General features: G+C 42.5%; 1 protein-coding gene across 10 annotated transcripts in view; it reads left to right on the forward strand.

The window, feature by feature from the left end:
* Window positions 1-20,680, forward strand: part of ARID1B (AT-rich interaction domain 1B) — a 432,896-nt gene that overhangs the window by 106,867 nt on the left and 305,349 nt on the right. The window lies entirely within an intron of this gene.

Below are 20,680 nucleotides of genomic sequence, written 5' to 3' on the forward strand. Positions count from 1 at the left end.
GTCAGGAAAACAGACCTTATGAAGAGAGGCTGAGAGCTATGGGACTGTTTAGCCTGGAAAAGCGCAGGCTCAGGGGCGATCTGATGGCCACCTATAAGTTTATCAGGGGTGCTTACCAGGATCTGGGGGAATGTCTGTTCACTAGAGCGCCCCAAAGGATGACAAGGTCGAATGGTCACAAACTGCTCCAGGACCATTTCAGGCTAGACATAAGGAAGAACTTCTTTACTGTCCAAGCCCCCAAGGTTTGAAATAGACTGCCTCTGGAAGTGGTTCAAGCACCTACTTTGAACACCTTCAGGAGATAGCTGGATGTTTATCTTGCTGGAATCCTATGATCTTTGCTGACTTTCTGCCCCTGGGGCAGGGGGCTGGACTCGATGATCTTCCGAGGTTGCTTCCAGCCCTAATGTCTATGAAATCTATGGAACTACACCCAAGGATGCTAAAAGAACTGGCCAGAAAAAGGCCAACATGTGGTGCCTATCTTTAAGAAAGGGAGAAAGGAGGACCTGGGGAATTACAGGCCAGTCAGTTTGACCTGAATCCCTGGTAAAATCCTGGAGAAAATTATCAAAATTATCATGACAGACAGGCTAGCTGAAGGCAGTATTCTGAAGGATAGTCAACACGGCTTTGTTACAGGCAGGTCATGCCGGACTAACCTCATTTCCTTCTATTATCAGGTTACTCGCAAAATGAGGTTTATGTCATATACCTGAACTTCAGAAAGGCCTTTCCTTTGACCTGGTGTCATAAATATATGAAGGGCATCGGGGCCTGGAGGAGCATCTGTTCTTCAAGGCCCCCCAGGGGAGGACAAGAAATAATGGGCATAAGCGGATTGAGGATTGCTTCAGACTCAACATAAGAAAAAACTTATTTATAAGTCAAGTGCTGAGGGTTGGGAACAGGCTCCTCCCAGAGGTGGTAGAATCATCCACCCTGGTGATCCTCAAAAAGCATCTTGACGCCCATCTTGCTGGGGTCATCTGATCCCAGTAGCCTTTCCTGCCCAAGTACGGGGGCGTGGGGTGGACCCGATTTATTTGTAAAGGTCCCTTCCAGCCCCTAACAACTATGAAACTATGAAAATCTCTCTTGCCGGATTATTAAAGCATATCTAAAGTGAAGGGCATTCCCCAGTCCCAAGGCGTCTCCCATTCAACTCCATTTTCTATTGTGATTTGCATAGGACTGAAACTTCAGATAGATAATATTCCTCCACTTACTGGTTTACTAGAAACATGACCAGTTTTTAATACCAGTCAGAGCTTGTGTATATAACTGATCTTCAGGGATCCTGGTTTTCTCCAATTTAAAAAAAAAAATCCCCAGTTTTCAATTTTTTAAAAAAAAGGAACTCCAAATCCACAGTTTTCTCTCATTTAAATGAAAGTACCACTAATCTCTCTCTCTCTCTCTCTCTCTCTCTTTTCTCCCCCCTCTTCCCCCCCCGCTGATTTTCTACTGCCGTATCGTATCAATGTCACCATACCTATGCTGCCTTTTTTGGAGATATATGGCATGTGGTGGCAGAAGGGCTTGTTGGTTGGTTGGGTTTTTTCCTGCACTGCTTCCCTAAATGATAGAAACTAAGAAAATGGTAACCCTCTTCTGTTATCATAACTCAGTTAAGATGGGGGGGTGTTTTCTAGCTTTGCTCTATCAGCTAGGTATGTTCCTGTTCATAGTCCTAACCAACGTAGGTGTGCTGGCAGAATTTTGCAGCATGCTTCCAACTTCAGTAAGAAGTAGATGGAAATTAGTTTTAAAGTTGTGTGAAGGGTAAATAAACCTGTTTCTGTTATTCCATTATCTGCAATTGAAAATGATGTGTAACAGAAGAAGAGAGAATTAAGAAAAAGTATTTCCTGTTAAAATGGTTGGGTATTGTTGTCATTTTCCCATACTGATTTCCTTTCTTCTTTCCCTTTTTGATGTGAATGTATTTGTTTTGGAGATTCTGAAACTAAAAAGGTAGATGAAACTAGGGTTTATTCTGGCTAGGTGATAGATTTTTTTTTTCCTCCTCTTTCTTCCTTGTAGGTAGAATCCTGCAGTGTTTTGCAATAGTATTTTATTTCCAGAAAGGGCAGAGAAGAAAATAGACAAGAAATTTCAGATAAATGTTTTTTCTTTTACCTCTTTTAGTCAGAATACAGCTGAGCTTCTGTACTTGGGTTTAGCACTTAATGTTGTGCTTTTCAGTCAGCTCTCTTCTTCACTTCTCACGTATTGTTGAGGTGTGAAACCATTGCTCCTTTGCTAAGACATTGATTCACTCATATGCAACACGTTATGTCATCAATAGAACTAAAGGGTAAAATAATCTGGAGAACTGTCTCCGATAGTCTGGTAACTGCACTCCTCCCGCATAAGAAAAGGGGGGTGGAATTTACTTGAACAGTAGAAGTACAAGTTATTTAAATTTGTGTTAAATTGATTGATTGTGTGTGAGGGGGAGGAGCTAAGTGGGTGGGTACATGAGGGGTGGCTTGACAGCAATACAGCACAGCTTGCTGTATAAAGAAGTAGTGCGAGACATCAGCAGTCGCCCCTGTTCGTTTCAGGTGTCTACTGTGTAAAAACCATTAAAAGGAAGTGCTTTGCTTTAACCAAGTTTATTGCAGCTAACAGATTCATTGATCATTAGATATTGCCAGTTGGCACATGGGATGCCTTTTATTTTACCTTTTAGTGCTTTATTTTTTTTAATGGAATATGCTACACCAATACAATCGTTGCCTTTGGCACTGTTTTTCATTTTGAAATGGCATATAAATGAATAAATGCTTCAGTTGCTTTTGCAGCTTTAAACCTTTTGCAATGAGTAAAAGTGATATTTTGCTCAAGAATGTCATGTAATTGCTAGCTTAAACTGACATCATTAAACATTATTTTGTTAAGGTAGTGAGATGTATATTTTGGATTATTATGTTTTCCAGCTAGGTTCTGAAACAGACTTGTTTATGTATTTTCCTGTTTATGTAATGTGTGCGTGTGTATACAGAAAAGATCCTGTCTTTGTTTGAGATGTAATGTATTATTTTTAGGATTTGGGGGTGACAACATTTGCTTGACAGATGAAATGGAGCCATTAGCTAATAATGGACTCAGCCTTAGTTGAATGAAAACAGTATTTTATTTTTCACTTGTTAGTATTACATTGCTACCATTTTGGGGTTTTTAATTTTAAATAGGTATTGAGGATTTTTTGTGTGAATTTCTAGAACAGAGTAGGAGTAAACTGATATTTCTCTCCTACTGCAGCATTGGTAGTTGAATAAAAAAGTGTGGCAGGTCTTTGAGGCAGGCTGTTTGTGTGCAGCATTCAGGCAAGGATCTCTGTCTGTGTCTCTCTCCCCTAAAAGGCTGCATATGCATTTTGAGCTTTGCTCCCATAGTTATTATGATTCTACCCAACGCCTTAATGAGACAGTCCGATTATTCAGCATTAGGGCTAGAGATGCATCGAAACATCAGTCCACATAGTATCGACACTGATAAAAGGTGGGGGAGAGAGAAGGGGTGTGGTGGGAGCAGACTGAGGCCCCGCGGAGAGGGAGGGGGAGGGAGTGGGGCTGGGGCAGGAGCAGGTGCTGCACAGCTGGGATGGGGGAGTGGATGGAGTTGCAAGTGGCTTGTCCGGGGAGAATGGGGAGGGAGAAGTGGCTCTCACTGCTGCACGCACCCGTGGGGGAAGCATGGGGGAACATGTGCCCCCCAGATCCATGCGTGTAGTGAGGACAGGCTGTCACTGTGGGATGGGGCCAGGGATGGCACTGGGCTCTTCTCAACTTGGGAGCTGGGCCAGAGCCGTGCTTGGGCCTGGCAGTGGGCCTGGGAGCGGGGTTTATAGGGTGGGCTGCAGCCACCCCAAAATTCTCCATTCCTCCCCGCCCATAGCCTTCCTCCAAGCATCACACTGCCTGCCTGGAGTGCAGTCTTGGCTCTCCCTCTGGCCCCAGCCTGCAGCAGCAGCCCACCCTTGCCTTATGCACAGATCTGGGGGGCACATGCTCCCCATGCCTCCCCCCGGGGGGGTGTGCAGTGGTGGGAGCCGCCCCTCCTCCCTGTGAGTCCCAGGTGAGCCTCTTGCGACTTGGTCCCCCACCCTACCCTGGCTGGGCAGCGCCAGCCCCACTCTCTCCCTCACCTTGAGGGCCTCAATCTCCCCCCCATTGCCCTCCCCCCCTCCCCCCCCAACAGACTTACCAGCTCGGCGCTGCTCCCTAAGCTGCTGGGCTGTATATCAGCAATTGGATCAGTATTGACCATCAGTATCGGCCAAAAAAAATCTTTATCGGTGCACCCCTAATTAGGGCTATGTTTATCAATAAAAGGGACCAGGTTGGTAAAATCTGATTATATTAATTTTTTTAATAAAATATTTAAAATCTAAACAAAACTTGATTTTTTTCCCCCACGTACTTTAAATGCTCTTTAGTATGTTGTTCGTTTGTTTTTAATGCAAAGTTTGTAGCATTCTACACATGCATAAGAAACCAGTGGATCAGATTTTTCAGGTTACTGTAGATTTCTTGTAAATGTACATGTTTAAGTGGGCACCCATATAGGAGGAGTAATTTATTTACAGCATTTGCCAAAACAATACAATAAAATGAGCAATGAAAACTACATATGGTAAAATAACAATGTTTATATACCATATTTACCCAAATCCAAGATGGCTTCTTATTTAAGATGACACTCCAATAATTGGATTCAATACATGGACAATTATAAATTTATTATAATTTTCAATATATAGAATCTAATTAGTGGAAGGGTGTCTTAAAGTTGCAGCAGTGGGAGGTGAGAAGCCACACCCCTGCCACATGCTCCATGCTGTGCGTGTGTGCGCGCATGTTCTGCCCTGTTCCTGCTTCCAAATGCTGTCACCCTTGCCCCTGCCCTGTATGCAGGTGGTGGGGGAATGCAGTCACGGGGGACAAGGGGTGAAGAGGCAGATTCCCCCTTCCCACCATGTTTTCCCCTGATTTATCCCCCGGCTGTATCCCCCTCCCTCCACCAATGTCCCATTCCTGCCTGGAGCAGGTGGCAGTTCAGCTCTGGCTTTGGCCCTGAGGCTGGGGTCAAAGCCAGAGCTGAGCTGCTGCCTGCCCCAGGCTGGTACTCCAATCCAGAACTAAGGTTCTTTTACCTCATGCTGATTGGGGGAAAACTCCTTGTCTTAGATTCAAGTAAATATGGTAATTTATAATTATGGAATATAATTGCAAATGCAACATACAAAATACAGCTCAGCAATCTGCCTAAAATGTGAAGAAACCTATATTAATAACTGTAAGAGATTAGGTAACATGGATTAGGAATTTTTGTTTTTAAATGTAATTAATTTACCATTGCTCCTTTTGCTGTACGTTATTCAGCAGGTTTAACTGCATTAACATTACATGCTCATGTATATGTGTTTGTAAATATGCACACACATACCTGCATATTAAGGATAACATGATAGAAGGTTTTTATTGCTATGAGTTAGGATTGGTTGTATTATTCACAAGCATTTAAAGCCAGGAATGATTTTTGAAAAAGCATCTATGCCCTACCATCATGTACGTTGTTTTGTCCGTCCATCCTTCCACTGGTGCAGAATTTCCAGGGTTATGCAGAATTAGGTCAAAGTTCTTGCTGAGTATGTGGGACCTGGCATATAATACATGTAGCACCCTGTGGTTTAAAATGATCATAAAAAATACTTAGCCTATTGTCCTTTTTGCTCTGTATATGGAGACATGCATGTGTGCATAAATTTATCAGTTACAAGATGTGTGGTGGTTCTTGGTACTTACTATATTGCAAGCTACAAAGCTTCTGTGGTTTCACCAACCCAGGAAGTACTGAAGTCCTGTCTAACTGCAATGTTGGAAGTGTATTATCAATGCTGTTAAATGCTAAGGTTATTTTTAACTTTTTTAGAAGGAAATGCAATTTATTTTTCTTCTCAAAAGTAGGAGAAGCAGTAGTTACTTTAAACTGTTCAACCAGAAATGTGAAGCATTAAAAAAAAAACCCTTTTTGCTTTTACTGTATGTTTGTTGGTTGGCTTTTGCAAACCAGTACTTCTGATGCTTAGCAAGCAAACAGCTATCCAATAGCTGAGTGGCGCTGTTAAAAGTTCTCGCTCAGATGTGCATATTGCTGCCAACCTTTTCAATTTGACTTCTGTGGAAACTGGAACCAGAGCCAGGGAAATACAGCAAGAAGAAATGCATAAAAGCATTTTGATACCTTGACCTTACTATTGCTAGTCCATGTTTCCACAGTAGACAAGCAACAGTAAGTTCAAGGTAACAGAACAGTGGATGTATTGATATTATAGTACAGGCTTGTCCAACATGAGGCCCGCCAAGGCATTTTCTGTGGCCCGTGGTGCTGCGATGGGAAACGAAAGTAACACAGTTTACTTTTGTTCCCATCCCTTGTCCCTCCCCCGGCCCCTCAGCAGCTTCCTAATGGCTGCTGAAGGGCTGGGGAAGGGACAAGGTTCTCACACGCACTGCATCAGCTTGAAGTTGCTGATGCGATGCGTGTGGGAAGAGGAGTAGCCTCTCGGGACAGGATGAGCCCGGCTGGAGTGGCAGGGGCTCAGCTGCACTTTCCCCCTGCCTGCACTGGTTAGTCCTGAGCGGTACATGGCTCTGCCGCCACCTCTGCTGGCGGGTGCCCGGGCGGGTCTGTCCCATCCGGAGCAGCATGCAGCTGAGGCCAGATTCCCACGTGCTGCTGGGGACGGGATGCACTGCATAGAAATTCAAAATATATTTTGACTTATTTGGTTGGCACCTTGGGCTGAGATTTTCAAAGCTGAGTCAAAAGGCCAACTTCCATTAAAATGAATGGGATTTAGAGGGCTCCAAATCTTTTATGACAACTTTGTAACATGCCCATCTACCCCATTTTTGCAAATCTCAGCCATGGTTTGGAAGCTCAGCCAAAGAACATAAGAGCTGCTGAACATAAGAACACAAAAAGTGCCATGCTTGGTCAGCCCCATGGTCCATCTAGCTCAGCATCCTGTCCCAAACAGTGGCAGAGGTGGATGCTATAGAGGGAGAGTTTTGAACTGGTTATTTAGACCCATTTCATTGTCACTTCCTGCAACTTCATTGGTGTCAAAGGTCACGTGACATCACTTCCTGATGTGATACCACTGCCTGTGAGGTCTTTGAATATGGCTCGCCAGCCCACTGGGTGATAAAAAGTTTGTGATCCGGCCCCACATTCAAAAAGGTTGGACACCCCAGTTATAGCAGAAGTCTGATTGGTTTCAGTGGGGGCTAGCATTTCACCCAATGATTTGTGTATTTGTCATGGGTCTAATTTTTGTTGGTTCCACAGAAATAGGGCTGGAAAAGCCACCAGTAGCCAGTATCTCAGAAAGAGTGTTGTCATTTTGTCAGGTTGGCTTTCTGTTTTCTGACTACCAAAGTGCTGTAAAAAAATTGACCATGGACATTTAGGAGTCACACTTGTGACGTGTGCGTAAAATTAAATTAGGTTCTCTTTGTCTCGCTCTTTAATTTCAAGGAGGGCAGATTTATGATGCAGTTTAAACCCATGCTGGGTTAGATACTTACCCAGCTGCAGCCTTCTCCAAGTCAGTAAGACTGTTGCTTTTGTAAAGTGTTATAGTGTGGAGAACTTCAGAATTACCAAAAAAAATATTAAGCATCTGTCTGGTTATTCCACTAATTAGAATTGCCTAATCAGATCTGGCCATTTCAGTAATATGATTCTTCCAGTTCTACTAGATCTTCCCCTAGTACTGGAAAAAGCTGACTTACTGTCTACTGAGGGAATAGTATGTTTATACAGCACATTTCAGTATATCCTGTCTATGGTTTGTATTGTTTCAACGTCTGTGTTAAACTCCCATTTTTTTTCTTCAGTGAGTTATGTCTGTGTTGTAACATCATAGCAGGTGCTAGCTTGTCAGGCTCGGTGGGCTATCTTCCAGAGTGAAGTAACCTAAAGGGATAGATGCAGGAAGAAATGAAAGTGAGGAGACTCCTGCAAATTCAAACCTGAACACCAGGAAAGGAATGTGGTGGTGATATGGACTAGCAGATGCATCTGTGGAGGTATATGGCCAGAGAAGCCTTTCTTGGCCCTAAATCATGAAGGGATATATCTGAACCACAGCAAATAGGAAATTACTGTGTATACCAGTATGGTACCAAAATTGAGCTTTAGGTGTTTTCCTTTTGTGTATGTATTCTGGATAGTCAAACCAGGCTGGGTAGTGGGGTAGTCAAATGGGGCTGATCAGCACACAGTGAGGGTTGGTTTGGCAATTACTTTCCTTGGAAATTCTTATCCTAGTAATTTTTTTTCTTCTGTACCATTTTAATGATAGCCGTTAGGTAACTTTGTGCATGTTTGTACACTGGCTAGTACAGTGGGGTCCCAGTCTTGAGTAGGTTTTTTGGGTGCTAGTGAAATACCACATCAGCATTGTCAGTCACAGTTTTCATTATCTCACTGTCTGGCAGTAAGCTAACTCCAGATGTTTCTTCCAGTGTTACGAATCTTTCTGTTGTGTTTGTGTCCCCCCTCCTCCTCCCCCCCCCCCCACACACACACAAACCAATTCTTCTAAGAATGTCCTTTCACATTTTGCCTTTCATCTTCTTGGTTTTTCCCTGGACCTCTTTCCCTCGGTGTACATCTTTGCCATTCAGTGCAACATGCGTTCCAATATCTGCTTCCCTGAGGACATTTCTGTTCCACACCCGCATAACACTTCTATTAAAGTACCTTGCAAGCTCCAACCTTGTCAGTTTTTCTCCAAGTCTTCCATCAATTGTAATCACTGAGCCAGGATATTTAAATCGGTTAACCACATTCAACACTTCTATTAATTTAAGCTTTTTGCTTGTGGGGAACATGGTCTTCACTTCTATGAAAGATGTAGGAGGGAATGGGAAAAGGAGTTCTTGCTTAGCCATATTGGACTCAACACACAACCCTGCTTCAAACCATGCTTCTCAGTAACCTGTTCCTTGTTCCCACACCTTATTTGCATGCAGCATACATTAACTTTTTTACATTCTCTGAAAACGTGTTGCATAAGCTAAATGTAAATAAAACAGCCTTAAACCTGGAGGCTAAAATAATAAAAATAATAATAAAAATAAAAGGCAGAATTGATTTGACCTTTCTTGGAGTGAGATTGTGGATAAGAAAGAAACTGGGTATGTGCAAAAATGATTACCTGTTGCTTTATTCTTCTACAGAAAGATAGTGATATACAATTATTTTGTAGATTTGCCAGGCAATGAGTGACCCAACTCACTTGATGACAGTTTCTCTACTTGCCAAGTCCTGAAGTGAGATGAGACCATGACAGTTGATCACTTTTACAGTCTGAAAATTTAATTTTAGAATTTGTGGGTAAATAACCCTGAAAAAGTACGTACAAAAGTATTTAAAATCTATAAAAAAAATGCAGTACATTATACTTAAAACCTTGTTATGGGTTTAAAAATGTGAAGATGTATCCATCTTAAATTATCAGAAACTGTGGAGAATGTATTTCTCAAAACTAAATAAAGTTCTCAAATCAGGTTCATGGTTGGCTTTGATCCACAAAGTGGTGGTGGTGTTGTTGTGGTATTACTATTTTAAGTTTCTAAACTCTGATTCCAAGTATTTAAAATCACAGAAGGTTAATTAAAACAGCTCTTTATTCTGCAACTGCTTGGGAATATTAACCTTGCAAAGCCTGTGTTCAATCACTGAAGTGATAGAATTGCATTTCCTTTATAAGAATTTCCTGCAAGAGCAAAGACAGGGCCATTTATAGTTCAGTGCCATTAATTGCTTAGCATTTAGATATTAGCACAGGAGTCTATTAATTAACTTGATAATAAAACTATTGGAATGTAGACTGATAAAAATGATTTTGTTTTAAAGGATATTAGCAATCAAGGATTCTTTCTGCCTGTCCTCAGCTGCACAATAGCATCAGTGGGTTTTTTTAAGAGCACGGTTAATACCCAGGAAGTAACTTTAGGTTAATTATTGGCATTTGAAGGATGGAGTAAACAAAGTAGTGAGTTTTTAGAGATTGCCTGACCATTAGTAGTCCTTGCCTTCATGATCATGATACACTAATCTGATTGCTGAACATAGCCATAGTTGTCTGTAATTTTATTCTAGAGCAAGTATGTATAAATGCATTATAGATCTTTAAAAAATTCTAATTAAATGAAATTAGAATAAGGAATACAGCATAAAGTTATAAAATATTAAGAGCATCAACAGATCATCTTCGTTGGCTTTTTTGAGTTGAACTTGGCATGGCTTGGCTCAGCCTGCTGGGTCCCAGCCTCCTCCCCCCACCCCTTCTCCCCTCCTGCAGCCCTTTCCTCCCCTGCAGACTTTTGTGCAGCCAGTCAGGCAGGGTGTACTAATGTCAGACCTCCTCCATTGTCCAGCTGGAAGAGGGGGTACAGTTCAGAAGGGGTACCCACAGAAGGGATACACTCCTTTAAAAAAGGTTGAAAACCCCTGGGCTAAAGGATGAACACCACTGGCCTACTTCATCAGACACTGATGCTAATTCTGAAAGAATGATAATATTATCTGTCTTCATTTCCTCTCCCCGTCCTTGATTGTCCAATACCCTTGCAAAACCCAACATCCATACATACTGTATTTACTTGAATACAAGACAAGGTCCCTCCTCCCATCATCATGGAGGGGAAAAAGCCCTTCATTTTATATTTGCATACAAGCAAACCTCATTAAATACATTGTCTATCAAAATAAGACATTAAATACATTTGTCTATCATTAAACTGCTGCCAAAAGCAACGTGTGCTCAGTAATGGAAACCAACTATGAAGCTGATTAAATGTAGCCAGCGCTGAGTATGACTATAAAACATGGAGCAAACACACTGATGGGGAAACTGCTGCGTTTTTTTTCTTTTTTGAAAAAGTTTTCATATCCCAGATCAAATTAGCCAAATCAGTTCCGAATCCTCTCGATTTGGGCAACACTCAATTGTTCAAACACTATACATGGTGCTACAACTGGCACGTATCCTCCACTTATCAGTATCAGAACAGGCTTTGACCCAGAACCTGCTGGTCCCATCCACAGCTTATGCCACCACCTGCCCGGCATGGCAGAAGCAGCCCCGGGTAGGCACCAGCATCAGAGGTGTCTGTGCCTGGCAGGTTCCAGGTGGGTATCGGGGTATCTGCCTGGGTCCACAGCTAGCACCACTGCGTCAGTGCTAGGTGGAAGCTGTCCCATCTGCCAGCTGCCACCAGCACCAGGTGGCGGCCGGAGCTGCTAGTCACCCACAGGCCAGATGCCAAGAGTTGGTGGCCACCAGCTTGCAGGCCAGATGCAATCAGTTGATGGACTGGATCTGGTCCATAAGGCATATTTTGCCCACCCCTGTTTTAGAGCAAGTTTTTGTGAGCTATACCCTTTATTGGAGCATAATCTGCATATTTGGGATAGACTTAGACAAGCTTTCGGGTATTATAGTATCCTTCTTTCTTGCCAGACCTTGGAACTTGCCAGACCAAATTTGCATACTCTCCCATTGTAAAATCCGGGGAGGCTTTCTGCTGCCTTATTAGGCAGCAGCAGTGTCTTCACCATTCCTTAATGAAAAAGTTCTGACTTAGATCATCTTCAGCGAGGGTCAGTCAGTAAGACATCAGTAGTTTCAAATACACGTAACCCTCACCATTCGCGGGGGTTACGTTCTCGTGTGCACCACGAATGGCGAAATCCACAAATAAGGCACTGTGTTCATGTACTCCATCTGCATTCATGAACTCAGTGCCCCAGCAACTTGGGGTGGCGGGGGGGGGGGGGGGGGGCACGGCTGCTCTGATGATGGTGGGAGTGCGCAACAGCAAGTGCAGAGCTCCTGAGTAGCTCCTTTAAGTGTATTAAAATGCGGGTTTGGCATTCGTGAATATTTGAAACCGCGAATGCCGAGTCCGCGAATAACGAGAGTTTCCCGTAGTTTGTTTTAAATCTGCATTCCCTCCTGCCTCTGTGCCCTTTCCTCTACTACACACCCCCCGCTCCCCCATTCCTTGGGTCCACACTTTGAACATACTGGAGGGGGTGGTGATGAAGAAGAATGCTCTGCTTCAAAAATCAAAGAACCAGTGTGATCCTGTTGGTGTTGTTTATACAGAGCATTAAAATGCTTCTATAGCTGGGTATTTCTTTCTGCAAATTATTCTTCTCTCACTCCCCTGGATGGTCTCACACTCCCCACCTGTTTAGTGGCTGGATTAAAAGAGTCTTATGCAGCAGTTACCGTGTGGCTTCAGGGATTGCACAGCAAGAGAAAATTATAAAGCCCCAAAACTGCCACACCCACAATTAAATATAATCAGACAGCATTGAGCAATTGAGAGAGCCTCCTTGAGTAGAGGTACTACAGACTTTTATGAGTCTTTCAAAAACTACAGCCTCACCCAGTGATTCTCCTGTCACTAAACAGCAGATAAACCTTACAAGTTTTCTTTAAAAGACTCTTGCTTTGGTGCAATAAAGAATGAGTTGGGGAGTTTTCTCCTAGTCTGTGATTTAAAGGTGCTTGTAATTTGCTTTGCACTCAAAGGAACAAACAAAAACCCTCTCAACATCCTTATCTGTGCTGAATAAGCTGAAGTTTTGATCATGCTTTTTTGGTGTTACCTCATCCCTTCTACACAGCTATAGCTTTTCATGAATCTGTATAAAGTCCTGGCTTTACTCTCTTGCATAGTTAAGGAAAGTCGGCCTCATAAAATGCTGAAAAAGCATTCCCCACTCCTAAGTAAGGAAATAGTATCCTTGGGTGCCTAGCTTGATTAGCCTGAAGGAAGCAGCTGCTCTTGGTGCAGTTTTTCACTTTATTCAGTAAGCTGTCTTCAGGGTTTCAGCTCTACTGTAAGCTTGGGGCACTGCAGTGACCTCATTTACGTGAATAAGCCTTGTGTTTCAGAGAGATTCTTCTGCCTGGTGGCAGGCAGTGTAGCACAGGATGCTACCTGGGTCCCTGAGACCCACAAACTCGCTGCTTGTGCAGCAAGAAAGTTTAAAAAACAGGAGGCTTTTTAGTTCTGCCTTGCTCAGCGATTGTGAAGTTTTTGTTTAGTTTGCTGTATTTGAATCCTTAGCCCGGTTTTAACTTGCTGTTATGTTGGAGTGAGTGGTTTCATCCAACAAAATAAGGGAAAGTGAGGTCAGTGCGACTAAATGCTGCAAGTTATTGTTTGTATGCATGTACGTATGGGTACGTATTTATGTAGGAAGGAGTGGCTCCAGAGAACAAAAATGTTGTTGGACTTCCAGCCTAGGGCAGTGGTTCTCAAGGTACCTCTCTAAAACTTCAAAATTTAACTTCAAAATCTTTCCTGAATGGGAAACTGAAACTATAGCTACCTCAGATGAAAAGCTTACTTAAGACTTTGTGTTAACAAATCAAAAAAACCCAAAACCCTAGCATAGATTTCTGGTCTGAAAATGATACATAGGCTAGAAGATTTTCCAGCTTTTTTCCTGGGGCTTTCCTGGTAAGATTTTCTGTTTTGAGATACCAAACCTGACCTGGCTTCTGCTATGTACTCCATAACATGGTGGCATCTCTGGCTCTGGCACGGAGTACAAGGTGATGGCAGTTCCAGCCTAGGGTCAGCTGCTAAAGAGGTAGAACCATGGCGGTGACAATGGGCAAAGCGTCTGGAGGGCAACTGGGGTTGTATCAGCCTTCACTCACCCTCCTGCCACTGATTGCTATGTACAGTAGGCCTGGGCTCTATAGCAGGCTGCTCCTCCCGGCGATACCTCCAAATTTCAGTTGCTGACTGGTAGCCCAGCAGGCCAGATAGAGCAGCTCTGGGGGGGTGTATGTTTGACACCCCTACTATCTATGAACTGGGTTCTTTGCTTGACCCTCTGCTTTTGGTATGTGCTTGCCTGCTCTGCAGCTCAGGTAAGTAATTTTGAGCTACTTGTGGGTTTTATAATTTTTCTTCCTTATTAATTTGGTCCCTGACCTTGGAGCTACAGGATAAAGCAGTGGTTCTCAAACTTTTTTTTTTTCCACGGACCACTTGAAACTTGCTGAGGGTCTTGGCGGACCACTTAAATTTTTTTGGTTCTACAAATCGAAGCGCACAACTCATAGTTTAATATCAGCAGTCTTACCTTTCTAATGCGATGGATGTGCCTGTTTTTTTGAGCAAAGTTCTGGGAAGTCGGGTGTAATGTTTGTTAGCTTTAGCCTTGGGTCACCTTTCTGGGGACCACCTGAATGGAGCTCGCAGATCAGTGGTGATTCATAGTTTGAGAACCTCTGGGTTAGAGGCAACTGAATAGTCATGTGCTGTGCAAAAATTGGATGCTCTTAAAGAGCTGGTCACCTTGTGACAGGAGTAAGAATCTTGACAGGCTTCTTTCTGTTCATTCACTTTGGTGCACCATAATTAAGCATTTTCAGAAGAGTGTCTTCACTTCCAATGATAAAGCAGGCAGCCCTTCTATGATGGCTGTTTGTTTCTTTTACATACTTTTTGTTCTCTGTGTTTTTAGAGATTGCTTCTGATAGGTGAATGCCAGACTATAGAATCTTACCCTGCCCCGCCTTCCAAAAGTAATTTTGCCATCTGACGCACCAGTTTATAAAGTCTCTTTCATCCCATTTTTAAATGTTTTATTTTAGGAGCAGGAGCATATTTTTCTTTCTCTCTCTCCCCCATTTCTTGCCACTATTATTATGATTTAATAGGCTCTGTGGCCTGTTTCTGGCTTGTAGTTCTTTGTGTCCAAATACTAAGGAAGTTTTTTGTCCAAGGAATTAGGGCAGAAAAGAAATGGATAGTTCTTTTCAGTGCCAAATATTTGGCATCATGCCAAAGATGTTACATTTTGGCAAACATGGATAGGTAAGAGTTACAACTCATTGTTTTGGCTTAGTTCACAAGATTAAGAAAATATTTGGAAGAATAGAACATGGTCAACCTTGTAAAATGAGAAGATCAACAATATTTGGGGTTTGGCTGATGTTTCATATCCTTATATAATGTATTTATTTTTAACTCCTTTTCATTTGGACTGTTAAAGGTGTGGATATGAGAGTTTTTCAGTATTGCCTTGCCTCCACTGCTTGTACTAATCTGGTAGCATGGTGGCAGCTGAATGATTGATTGTCCTCTGGTAAAAATGGTGTGGCAGGCAGTTTTAGGATTTGTGCTGACAAATGGTGAGCAGGTTGTAGAGGTAATACAAGTCTCATGGTTTGGATAAGAGTTGGCTGTATGTGGAGATATGCCAAATCAGATCTGGTTGTTAGCACTCCTATAAATAATCTCTCTTCTTCTTAATGTAATTCTTGAAGTGGAAGATGAAGAGATGGGAGCATGTGTTCGCATGTGTCTACTTCTAGCATTGTATGTGTCATTATACAGACTGAATTGAGTGCCTAGAGAGGTAATCACAATGAGTATCCTTTTACCTGCTAATAAGTGGCCTGCTTTGATTCTCTTACTTAGAATCCTTTCACAACTGAGTGAAATGATCCTGCGAAGTAGGGGTATCTATATGCAACTCCTTACTGTTATCCTGAGTCCTGACCTCCATTTTGAAGGTGACTTGAGAACAGATTTTTACCTTTGCTTTCAGTTTTGTTGTTGAAAATATTGCTGTGGAGATGAAGGTTTCAAGGTACGCTTGACATTTCAGCCGACTAAATCGAGGACACAATCTGAAATTGTTTTTAATGGGTTTTTAAAGTGGAAGTCTAGTGTAACATTTCTTATAAGTAACTCCACTTCTGTGGCCTCTTATTTATCTGGTGTCCTCTTTATCTTCATGAGAAACATCAGGGCTCTTCAGTTACACAAAATCTGCTGCAGTAAAAATGCAATGAAGCCTGGGTGATATTTCTTACCTGCCTTTTCTTTAAATAGGGTCTTCCCAAAAGATTGATTCCGTCATGCTTCCATTTTGTTAATAAAAATAATTTAATCTGCTTTATAATTAGCCCTTTTCTCTTTCTGCAGAACTATATTCCTCCTCTCTCATGAAACCATTATGAACATCACCAGCTAATTCAGTCATACAGAGAATGAGAGAGTATACTCTATAGGTGTATCATCTTTTAGAGGTGCACCGATACATTGATCCAATTATCAGATTGACACCAATATAAAGAAAATTGACTATATTGGAAATCGGCCTAATATGTGGCTGATAATTTGACCAATAAATGCCCATGCCTGCACACAGCCACAGCACAGCATGCAGGCAGCGAGGAGCAGAGCCTGGCAGCGTGGAGAGCTGCGTGCAGGTGGTAAGTCTGTTGTGGTGGAAGGGGAGGAGGAGGGAAGGGGAGGGCAGATCAAAGGCCCTGTGGTGAGGGAAGAGTGGGGCTGGGGCTGGGGTAGGCACTGCCCATTTGGGGCGAGGCGGGTATGGGACAGAGCCACAGTTCGTCTGGGGGATGGGGGTGGAGGTGGCTCCCGCCACTGTGCGCCGCTGGTCTGGGAGCAGCTTGTCTGCTTGTCTGGTGGCTCCCGTTGCTGTTCCTGCCACTCTTCAGGGAGGGCATGGGGGCAGGCATGTGCCCCCAGATCTGCACCAGGTGGGCTGCAGCTGCAGGCTGGGGCCAGAGGCCAGGCTCCCAGCGCTGCCGGCACCTGCTCCCAGTGGCACAGTGTGGCTCCCGGCCCCAGCCTGTAGCTGTAGCCTGCCTGGCCCAGCCCACCCCATGCAGATTCAGAGCCACACGTCCTCCCGGATGAGTGGTGGGAGCCACTGGATGAGCGGACGAGCCGCTCCTGGACCAGCAGTGTGCAGTGGCAAGAGCCACTGCCCTCCTCCCCTTGTCCCCCAGATGAGCCACAGTTCTGTCCTGCGTCCACCCCACCCCGGCTGCGCAGAGCCCCACTCAGTCCTGTGCCAGTCCCAGCCCGGTTCCTTCCTCACTGTGGGGGGTGTTGATCTGCCCCCCCGTGCTCCTTTCCTCCCCCCTCCCCTTTCACTACAACAGACTTACCCGCTGCTGTATCGGAAATCGGATCGGTATCAGCCGATACGCCTTCTGAAAAATCAGCTATTAGTATCAGCCCCCAAAATCTCTTTTGGTGCACCCCTAACATCTTTTAGCTAGGTCCAGTTAATCAGTGCTATGCTTTCACTTTCTTAACCCTGTGTGCATAAAGGCTCCTTTCTTACCCATCTCTCTGCTGGCCTCTGTAATGGTTCCATTGCAGCTGACTAAGCAAACTTTCATGCTGGTTTGTTATGCAACAGAGTCTTTTAGACAAGGAAAATATAATATATCTCACTGAATGATAAAGAATTACAGAACAGCTGCAGAAAGACAGTCTATCTCATGTACATGCAGTCTCCCAAACATCCATAGTCCTCAGGGTACATAAATGACTGACTTTGCTCGGTGGAATAAACAATTTCTTTGAACAAGTTTAACAGGTAGATGTTTGTTGAGGGAAATGGCCACCTCAGTAAACAGCCATACCAGATTGTGTGGGTAACATGCAGTTTGCTACCATTGCTATTTAAATTTAATACTGATGTGTATAAACTGCGTTCTGAGTCCCTGTTCAAATGTGTATGTTTAAGCTGTTTATCTACCTTTTACAGCATATGTCATCTTTGATGTTTCTTACATACTATTCACCTTGCCAATTAAAAAAGATGCAACCAAAAAATTTGTGTATTTTAAGAAATCTGAAGTTCAGCTGCTTTTGGGACATATGGGTTTTCTTATGTTGGGGGGTTTGGGTGGGGAAGGAGGGCTTGGAGTCCTTGGAATCTTGTTTGAGGAATCCTGTCTGTTGGTTGTTTATTGTAAGCCACTCTTTTGATAGTGGGATATACATCTTATCATCATCATAATCACTAATAATATTGATATTATGATGTAATTAACCATGAAAAAATAGTATAATTAATCATATACTGATATTCTTTTTTTGAAGGTGTATTGGGTTTGTGCCAGGCTTAGGTAGGTCTGAGCAAGTGGAAACTTTTAGCCAACTATTTAAAAAAAAAAAAAAAAGGCATTCCTCCTCTCTCTGGCGTGCACATACTCTCCTTCAATGGGAATTTTTTTTCTGTAATTCACAAAAATCATAAGCTTTGTTTAGAAAATGGATGTCATTGGTGGTTACAGTTTTGTGATTGAAAAAACAACATGAGGAATCCTAAATAGAGTATTGCAGCCTCAAAACTGAAAGTGAAAACTCCACTTGTGTGCATTTCTAGTGACATAATATCCTATTCAGATATGTCCTTTTTTATCACGTCTCTTAATTCTGCCAATGTCTGCTTTAGCTGTTTTTTATATTCTGTTCATTCAAAATATTTTGTAACTGCCCAAGGTCTCTTCTAAGAAGCAACAGTGATTTCGCCCCTCCTGTTTTTCAGAGAGTGAATGAAATTGAGTTCTTTCCTTTGATTATAAAGCCAACACCAATTTGTACATTGAATTATTTCTCTAGATTTCCAGTTACAGCTTTGTAAAACAGATAATTTTCACAAAGTTAGTCTCCATCATAGTGTCTTCCACATCTAGATTGCAGCTTCCCAAATTGTTAGTGGTATGTATTTAAATGAGTAGGTGGTCTCGGTCCCTCTTTGGAGTGCACAGGTGTCCACTGCCTAATTGGCACAGATGTCTTCAATATCCATTTCCATATCTGTCTGCTAATATAGCCTCTCAATCTAGATTTGAACTCTCCAAGATCAGAATAGAAGAGCACTAGTGGTGGTTCGTCATAGGAAACCCTGCTGTCATACTTAAAATAATGTGTCTAAATAGCGTATTTTAAAACTGCAAGCTGTTTTCAGTTCAAAGTCTTTCATCTGCTCTTCAATGTATGGAAGGCAGCCCTCTAGATAGTCGCTTACTGACCAAACAAGAACCAGTTCAGTTGAGCTTTCTGTGTTCCTGTGAAAGCACATGTTGCTTCCCTTCCACAAAATTTCAGTAGGAAATGATCTTTCAAATAAACCTAGGAAACATGTTGGAACAGGCATAGATAGTACTTTATAAAGAGTTAATAACTCTTATTTGATTTTTCAAAACATAAAACATGTTTCATTTCCCAGGAAAATTGTCCTAATGCTGCAGTGTCTGTTTGGAATGAAGAATAACTTTGTTTCTGAGATGATGTCTCCTAAATTGAATATCCCATTTATCTTCCTCGCCACCAGGGAGATTTAAAAGAAGAAAAAAAAAAGGTTCTTGTTTGTTAGCTCTAACGGGAAAATGAAAAGGGAATAGAGCGCTGAATTCACAGTGGAAATCCAGTATTGCTACTGTTTTCTAACCTGGGTTTATTATAGACGGCTGTGCACTGACAACAAATAGTGTGTGTGTGTTTAAATAAAAAGGAAAGCAGAGGTTTGCTCATTTGTTTGCCTATTGTGAAGCTGTCCTGCACCTTTATGCTCTTTTGTAACAGGGTGAAGGCTGCTGAATGGAGGCCTTGTGCCATTTGTTGATTTTAAACCTCACTGTTAATCCACAGGAACCTGCTGGTCTACACAGCAGGAGAGCTGTGTGACAAGTGGAAATCTGGGAGGCGGAAAAGGAAGGGGTGGGGGCCATGGTGGATAATAATCATTCAGTCATCAGCCTTTGTCACCCTTAAGCCTAATTGTTACCCTCTGCTGGTAACCAGATTGAAATGCTGGCCTTTTAAGTTTCTTTTGGTTTTACTTGGCACATGCTTACAGATAGGCCAGCTTACTGCTTTACATGCTATCAGTTTTGCTAGCCTTTGTTTTCTTTAACCTTGTTGAATTTTCTTTGAACCTTCTCTTCCCCCCCCCCTCCCCCCTTTAACATCTTTGCAGTGATGTACAAAAACATGGAAATGGCTGGCATGGTTTTTAACTGACTTTTCTGTCAGTGCCATTAATGTAAAAGGCAAGGTAGATAGTTTTGCACCTTATAGATTAACGAGAGAGCAGTGTGATTACACATGCGCACATGCAGTCTCACATACATTAGTTAACATATAAGTTTCAATGTACCTGTTCTGCTTCAAACTAACACAACTAACTAACTCCATTGCAGTGCCATTAAAACAAAGACTGAAAACTGCTGCTCTTCTAGCCAGCTAGTTTGTAAAGTCAGGATGCTGGCGATAGCAGCTATGGCATCAGAAGGTCTTGCCTGCATGAACAGTATTTTATAAAAAGTAGCAGTAGTATAATTTTCAGGGGGGCGGCGCAGTGATGAAGTAAAGTTTTCTTGTACACATTAAAGCCAAAGCTGCTGTCTTTTTTTCTTTTTTTAAATAATTGTTTTCTTTCAGTTGTTTATCAAAACTAGAGGATGGAGAGGAGGAATGAACCAAATTAAGCCAGCAATGTGTTCTGTAGCTTGGAAAAAAAATGGGTGGGGGGGAATCCAGACACTTTCAGGTGTGATATATTTTTCTCTTCTACAATCAGAAACTGATTCTTCAGCTTGCCATGCCAAGGAAAGCTGAGTGTTAAACATGCGCAGATAGGTATTTAACATCCTGTCAGTCTCCTTGATTTTATGTGGAACTTAGTAGCATGAAGTATAGTAGCTAAGAGTTTTTTCAATAGGGAAGTATCTGTTAAGTGTAAGCAGGTTTTGTTTTTATGTGAGGTGTGTGATCCT

Source organism: Alligator mississippiensis, chromosome 1 (assembly GCF_030867095.1).
Source record: "Alligator mississippiensis isolate rAllMis1 chromosome 1, rAllMis1, whole genome shotgun sequence".
Lineage (NCBI taxonomy): Eukaryota > Metazoa > Chordata > Crocodylia > Alligatoridae > Alligator > Alligator mississippiensis.